This window comes from Equus asinus, chromosome 28 (genome assembly GCF_041296235.1).
Source record: "Equus asinus isolate D_3611 breed Donkey chromosome 28, EquAss-T2T_v2, whole genome shotgun sequence".
Taxonomy (NCBI): domain Eukaryota; kingdom Metazoa; phylum Chordata; class Mammalia; order Perissodactyla; family Equidae; genus Equus; species Equus asinus.
In genome coordinates, this window is record NC_091817.1 from 27599036 (window position 1) to 27605456 (window position 6421).

The window sequence follows — 6421 nt, forward strand, 5'->3', positions numbered from 1 at the left end:
CCTGGACAAGTGTGCTGTGAGTCTGAAAAATCGCAGCCCACATTCCCTGCGGGGATCCTGATTCCTGGTTCTAGAGGGAGCAGAGCAGACCTTATTCACAAATTATTGTGTATATGTCTTCCACTGTTTCTGAAGACTACCTAAAAGATGGCTTCAAGGCTCTGGCCTCTGTTTCACTTACCTTGGAAGGTTCTAGATAGTTCTGCCTTAGACATCTTTGCCGCAAGCATTTTCGGAGCAAACATTTTCCTCACATAACTAATTGGCCATAAGGCAATTTTGCTGTAAAAGATGAAAAAATAACTGGTTGACAGCTTTTTTTTTTTTGTCAGTTTGGTTTTATTTCTGCATTGATGAAGTTCCCACAGTTATTCCCATTTTTATATGATATAATCTTAGCTAGCCTTTATAATAGTCTATACAGTGACAAGCAGATATGGTGGTCGTGACCTTAAAGTAGTTACCTTTCTCCCAGTTAGTGATGTTTTATTGATGACTTTATCAAGCTGACAGATGACGATGAATTGCGCCAAGAGTTGGTTTCTTCTTTTGAAGCACATTACACTGGAGGAGAAAAAGAGGGCCAAGGACCTCTTCTTTGAGGGCACGGAATTGAACCCACATTTCCCACGAACGAAAACAAGCGCTTAGTTAGATACAATCCAAACAAAAAAGACAGAATCAGTTCTTGTGTGGTATTGCCATGAATATAGATATCCATATTTTAAACGTATTCAGATATTTTGTATTTCTCATTGAAGTCTTTTTTAATTTTGTTATTCATTTTTTCATGTTTTGTTATGTCCTTTTTAATTAATGTCTCTCTTTCACTTTTCTTGATTTTTATCCTTTATGGCAAAATTGCTCTACAGCCAATTAGTTATGTTGCAGAAATGTTTGCCAGTGAAAGTGCTTGCGGCAAAGATGTCTGCGGTAAAGATGCTGCTGCAAAACTACCAGCCGTGATCTTGGAACTCAGGCAGAAACAGCAGTGGACATTGCTTGAAAAAACTGTAAGGTGAACTAACAACTTTCAGATGCCTGGGGCAAAAGATTGTGGATGAGACGTCCACTAGATTGGACAAAGTACAAAAGGGAATGCTGAGGAATTCTTTGGGATATCAGGACATTCAAAAGCACACATGTAGAAGAAGGAATCCCTGAGAAGTGCCTAATCTTTCACCTTGGGCCAATCTCTAGGCTTAGAACAAGCCCAACTAAGTATCGAAGGAGCATTGTAGCATGGAGCCCAACTGCAGACACTGGAAGAGATGTTTTTTGTTTGTTATTTAATTCCTCACAATCAAGGAAATCTCTGTCAAAATACTCCTTGGACACTAGCTAAAGAACAGAGAATTCAGTGACCACACACGACAGGGTACAGTCTTTGCAAAAAATAGTTTTGAAAAACCACCAAACACTTGGACTACTATAGCCTTCAATAGTAAAAACACTAAGAGATGAGTTTTGGAAAAGATAAGCAAAATTGACAAACTCTTAGCAAGACTAAAACAAAAGAAGACTCAAATAAATAAAATCAGAAACGAAAGAGGCAACATTACAACTGATGCCTCGGAAATAGAAATAGTCGTAGGAAATATTATGAACAACTATATGCAAACAAACTGGATAAACTAGAAGAAATAGAAACATTTCTGGGAACATACAACCTACTAAAATTGAACCAGGAAGAAATAGAAAGCTGGAATAGACCAACAACAAATAAGAAGATCAAATTGGTAATTAAAAATTTGCTAACAGGGACTAGCCCAGTGATGTAGTGGTTAAGGTCATGCACTCCACTCGTGTCTGGAGTTTGCGGGTTCAGACCCCGGGCATGGACCTACATGCCACTTCTCAAGTCATGCTATGACTGCAACCCATGTGCAAAGAAAAATGGAGGAAGACTGGCACAGATGTTAGCTCGGGGACAATTTTCCTCATACACACACACACACACAAAAATTGGCAAATAAAATCCCAACCCAGATGGTTTCATAGGTGAAGTCTACCAGGCACTGAAAGAAAAATTAATACCAATTTTTCTTAAATTTTCCCCAAAAATATATGAGAAGAGGAAATACTTCCAAACTCAAGCAAATGTTTATGTCAATGTCCTTTGCAATGTTATTCGTGTTACTCAAAAGTGTAAACAACCCAAGTGTTTATCAACAAATGGAAAAGCAAAACGTGGTATATCTACTACGTTAGATTATTCAGGTTGCTATAATAGAAATATCATAGACTAGGAGGAATGAAGAACAAATATTTATTTTTCATGGTCTTAGAGACTGGGAAGTCCAAAATCAAAGTGCTGGCAGATTCTGTGTCTGGTGCAAGCCTGCTTCCTTGATCATAGACAGTCGTCTTCTGAATATGTCCTCATGTGGCAGAAAGCAGAGAAAGGAAGCAGCTCTCATGACTCCTATGAGGACACTAATCCCATTCATGAGGGCTCCACCCTCATGACCTCATCTAATCCTAGTTACCTCCCAACGGCTCCACTTCCTAATGTGAACACATGACGGGTAGAGTTTCAGCATATAAATTTTAGAGGGGCACAAACATCCAATCCGTAACATCTACAGAATGAAATATTATTCAGCCATTAAAAGGAATGAGGTTCCGGTACATGCTACCACATGGATGACCTTTGGAAATGTTATAAGTGAAATAAGCTAGGCATAAAAGGACAAATATTGTATGTTTTTACTTATATGAAATATCTAGAATTAGACAAATTCTTAGAGACAGAAAGTAAATTAGTGGCTACCAAAGATTGAGGGGTGGGGAAAGTGAGAGGTCATTGTTTAAGATTATCTTTAAAAAATGCAAGGGGTAATCAAAATCTGTCATAACTTGGTAGTGTCAGTGATTGTACACATTGTGAAGGTTTTATTCAAATTTCACTTCAATTTGAAAAGTTTATTAGTACTCTGTAAAAAAATACGCATATGACCTGTGAAACCCAAGGAATGACAACTCGAAGGGGCATTTTTTTCAGCTTCAATTGTGGGAGGTGAGCCTCCACTGAGACTTACGATGTCTAAAATTTTACAAACATAAAATAGATTTGAATTGTTGAGTAGTCAATAAATGGCTGGGGCCAGCCCCGTGGCCGATGGTTAAGTTCGTGTGCTCCACTTCAGTGGTCGAGGGTTTCACCAGTTCGGATCCTGGGCGCTGACATGGCACCACTCATTGGGCCATGCTTGGGTGGTGTCCCACATGGCACAACCAGAGGCACTCACAATTAGAAGCTACAACTATGTACTGGGGGGCTTTGGGGAGAAGAATAAAAAAAAAGAAAAAAGATTGGCAACAGTTGTTAGCTCAGTGCCAATCTTTAAAAAAAAAAAGGTAACTGCTGATAAAAAGATGCTTTAAAAAAAATGGCAAATATCCACTGCAGTTTTTCTCTATGTCATGAAGGGAAGAAAAAGAAAGAAATTTTCAAAAATCTATTATTCACTGAAAATTACTTATATGCCAAATCCTATGATATAAAATTTAGACACGTTATCATTTTTCTTTCTCAAAGAAACACTACAATGTAGGTGTTATCATATCCATTTTATAGATGAAAAGTCTGAGACGCAAGGAAATTAAGTCTGTCTAAAGTCACAAATCTCATAAGTGATGGAGTTGGTATTTCTTTGAAATCAATGTTCAGTCCATTATAATACTGGTTCCCTGAAACAGTAGATCCCTCAGGTAAAGAATCCAGTCTCTGAAATATTCCTTTCATCTTCCAAAAAGCAAAAGACTGGCTCTACCAAAAGAACTTTTTTGGGGAGAAAGTGTGGCTCTGATGATGTGTGCTTTCACCCTTGTTTTGAAGGCAATATTGGTCACATATACCAGAACTTTTTATCAAAGAATTTAAGTAAGCTCTGGTTGAAGTGAAAGAAGAAGTTCACTAGCACCCCTTGCATTTAACTGTACTTCTCTCCTTAACTATATTACAGACCATAATACTGACTTTGTACATCTATATATACTGAAAAGTGGTATCTCCTTGTGCAAGGGCTTTTGTGGCAAAGACTTAACAATGCCTTCCTCACTATTCCATTCTTCCCAAGCCAACTATCTTTCATTGTTTACTTCCTCAGGAAGAAAATTGCTTCCTTCCTAATAAAAATAGACAAAAATATAAAGCTGTTAGATAGTTTTTCTCTATTAAATAACATTTAACATTGGGCCTCTGTCAAATCTAACAAAAGTGGATGAAATAAATATTAGTGGCTCTAGCCAAAAATCTCAAGAGTCATTCTCCACTGCTGTCTCTCTCTCACTTTCAATATTCAGTCTATTACAAATGCTGTCACATCTGCCTTCAAAATATATCCAGATTTTGTCCACTTGTCATTAACTCAATTGCCACCCGTCTGTTCAAGCCACCCCCATCTCCTGCCTGAATTCTCTGTTTCTGTCGTTGTCTCCCTGTAGTACGCTCTGAACACAGCAGCCAGAGTAATCCCATTAAACCATAAGAAATACTATGCCAGTTCTCTGCTCACAACTCTTAAATGGCTTTTCCTCTCACTCAGAATAAAAGACAAAATCCTTGCTCTGACCTACCAGGCCTTCCTGCTTCAGAGTCCTTGTTATCTATGACCTCTTCTCCTCCTGGAGTTATTCTCCTAGCTCCAGCCATGATGGCCGCCATGTTCCAACCTAGTATACGCCCAGCTCAGGGCTAGGGCACTTTCTCTTTCCTCTTTTCAGACTGTTCTTCCCCTGATGTGCTTACCAGGCTCCCTCGTTTCTTTCAGTGATCCACTCAAACATCACCTTCTCTTGAAATTTCACTTAAGATTTCTATTCTTACTAAGCTTTCCAGATTTAGAAAATAAAAACAGGATGAACAATTAAGTTTTAATTTCAGGTGAGCAATGAATATCATTTTAGTATAAGTATGCCCTAACAATGCATGGGAAATATTGCATAAGACATACTTACACTTTAAAAAATGCATTGCAACTCTAATGAAATCACTAAAACCTTTTGAGAAAAAGAACAATAATTGATATGCTAAGAGAAGAGATAAAATGGAATCATATAAGATTCACAATTAAAGCAGAAAAGAAAGAAAAAGGGGAGAAAAAGAAACAAGTAAGGCAATGAGTAAACACTAGTTACAAGCATGGTAGATATTTATTCAACCATCCTGATAACCACTTTATATGTCAATGATCTAAACACCTGAACTGAAAGCCAGAGATTGTCAGAAGAGATATTTTAAAATGTTCCAAACATATGTCGTCTATAAAATAATGCACTTTAAATATAAAGGCTCAGAGAGGTTAAAAGTACAGAAATGGATTAACATTTACCATGCTAACATGAATCAAAAGAAAGCGTGAGTAGCTACATTAACCTCAAAGAAAGCTGACTTCAGAACAAGAAAAGTTATTAGGGATAAAAAAAAGGCATTACAAAATTATAAAGACATCACTTTTTAGTGCAGGGAAACTATTCTGTAACGGTGCCTATATGATACTGTGCATTTGTCAAAACCCGTTGAAATTTACAATGTAGAGTAACCTTAATAAATGCAAATTAAAAAAAATCATATAGGATACAGGCAATCCCAGGATGAAGTGCAGACTCTTGCAATTGAATCCAACTGTATTACAATGTATGAAAACAATCTCACTGAAGTGTGTGTGGGAAGAGATACCGATCGAAGCAACTTTGGAAATGAGTGAAGTCTGTAAGAGTTGTGGTTAAAGGAACTCTACATAAGCATTGCACTCAAGTTGATAATTTTTTTTCCTGTATGGGTACAATGAACAATTCTGAAATCACTACATGTATAGTGGGACTGAACAAAAGTGAATTCGGTGTCATGTGGTGCCAGCCAGGATTCTCACTGTTGAGTGGGAGGTTACAGACACCCAAGGGGAGAAGGCCGGAATGACCTAGGTGGTATTGAATCAGAGTTGCGAAATCTATGCGCTCATTTTTTGCTTACTATAGATGCCAATGGTTACATGGAGAAATATTTCTAGATATGTGTATATACCTGGGTCAGTATGTGCACATACATTTTCTTGCTTTGTTGGCTGAGAGAAGCTAGAAGAAATCCCCACTACTGAAGCATGACCATTCTACCAATACCCAATGAATTATAAGTTTTCTCTAGTTTTGCAACAAGTACTATTCCTGACTCTGTGTGTACACCACATACAGTTTCTTCTAGTGCTTTTAAATACTTTCCTTAGTTGGAGTAAAATTCCCACACATATGTTCCGATCAGTTCCTGCTGAGTTCTTACGTAGGACCCTCTGCAGATCTCCAGGGGTCTCTATCTTTGTGGATCCCTTCTCTCCAACTCTCTGCCCTAAACACACTCTAGCTATTTTAGTCTCCCCATTCTCTCAGTTCTATCTCCTCTATGCAGAGTATCTTCTGGGCT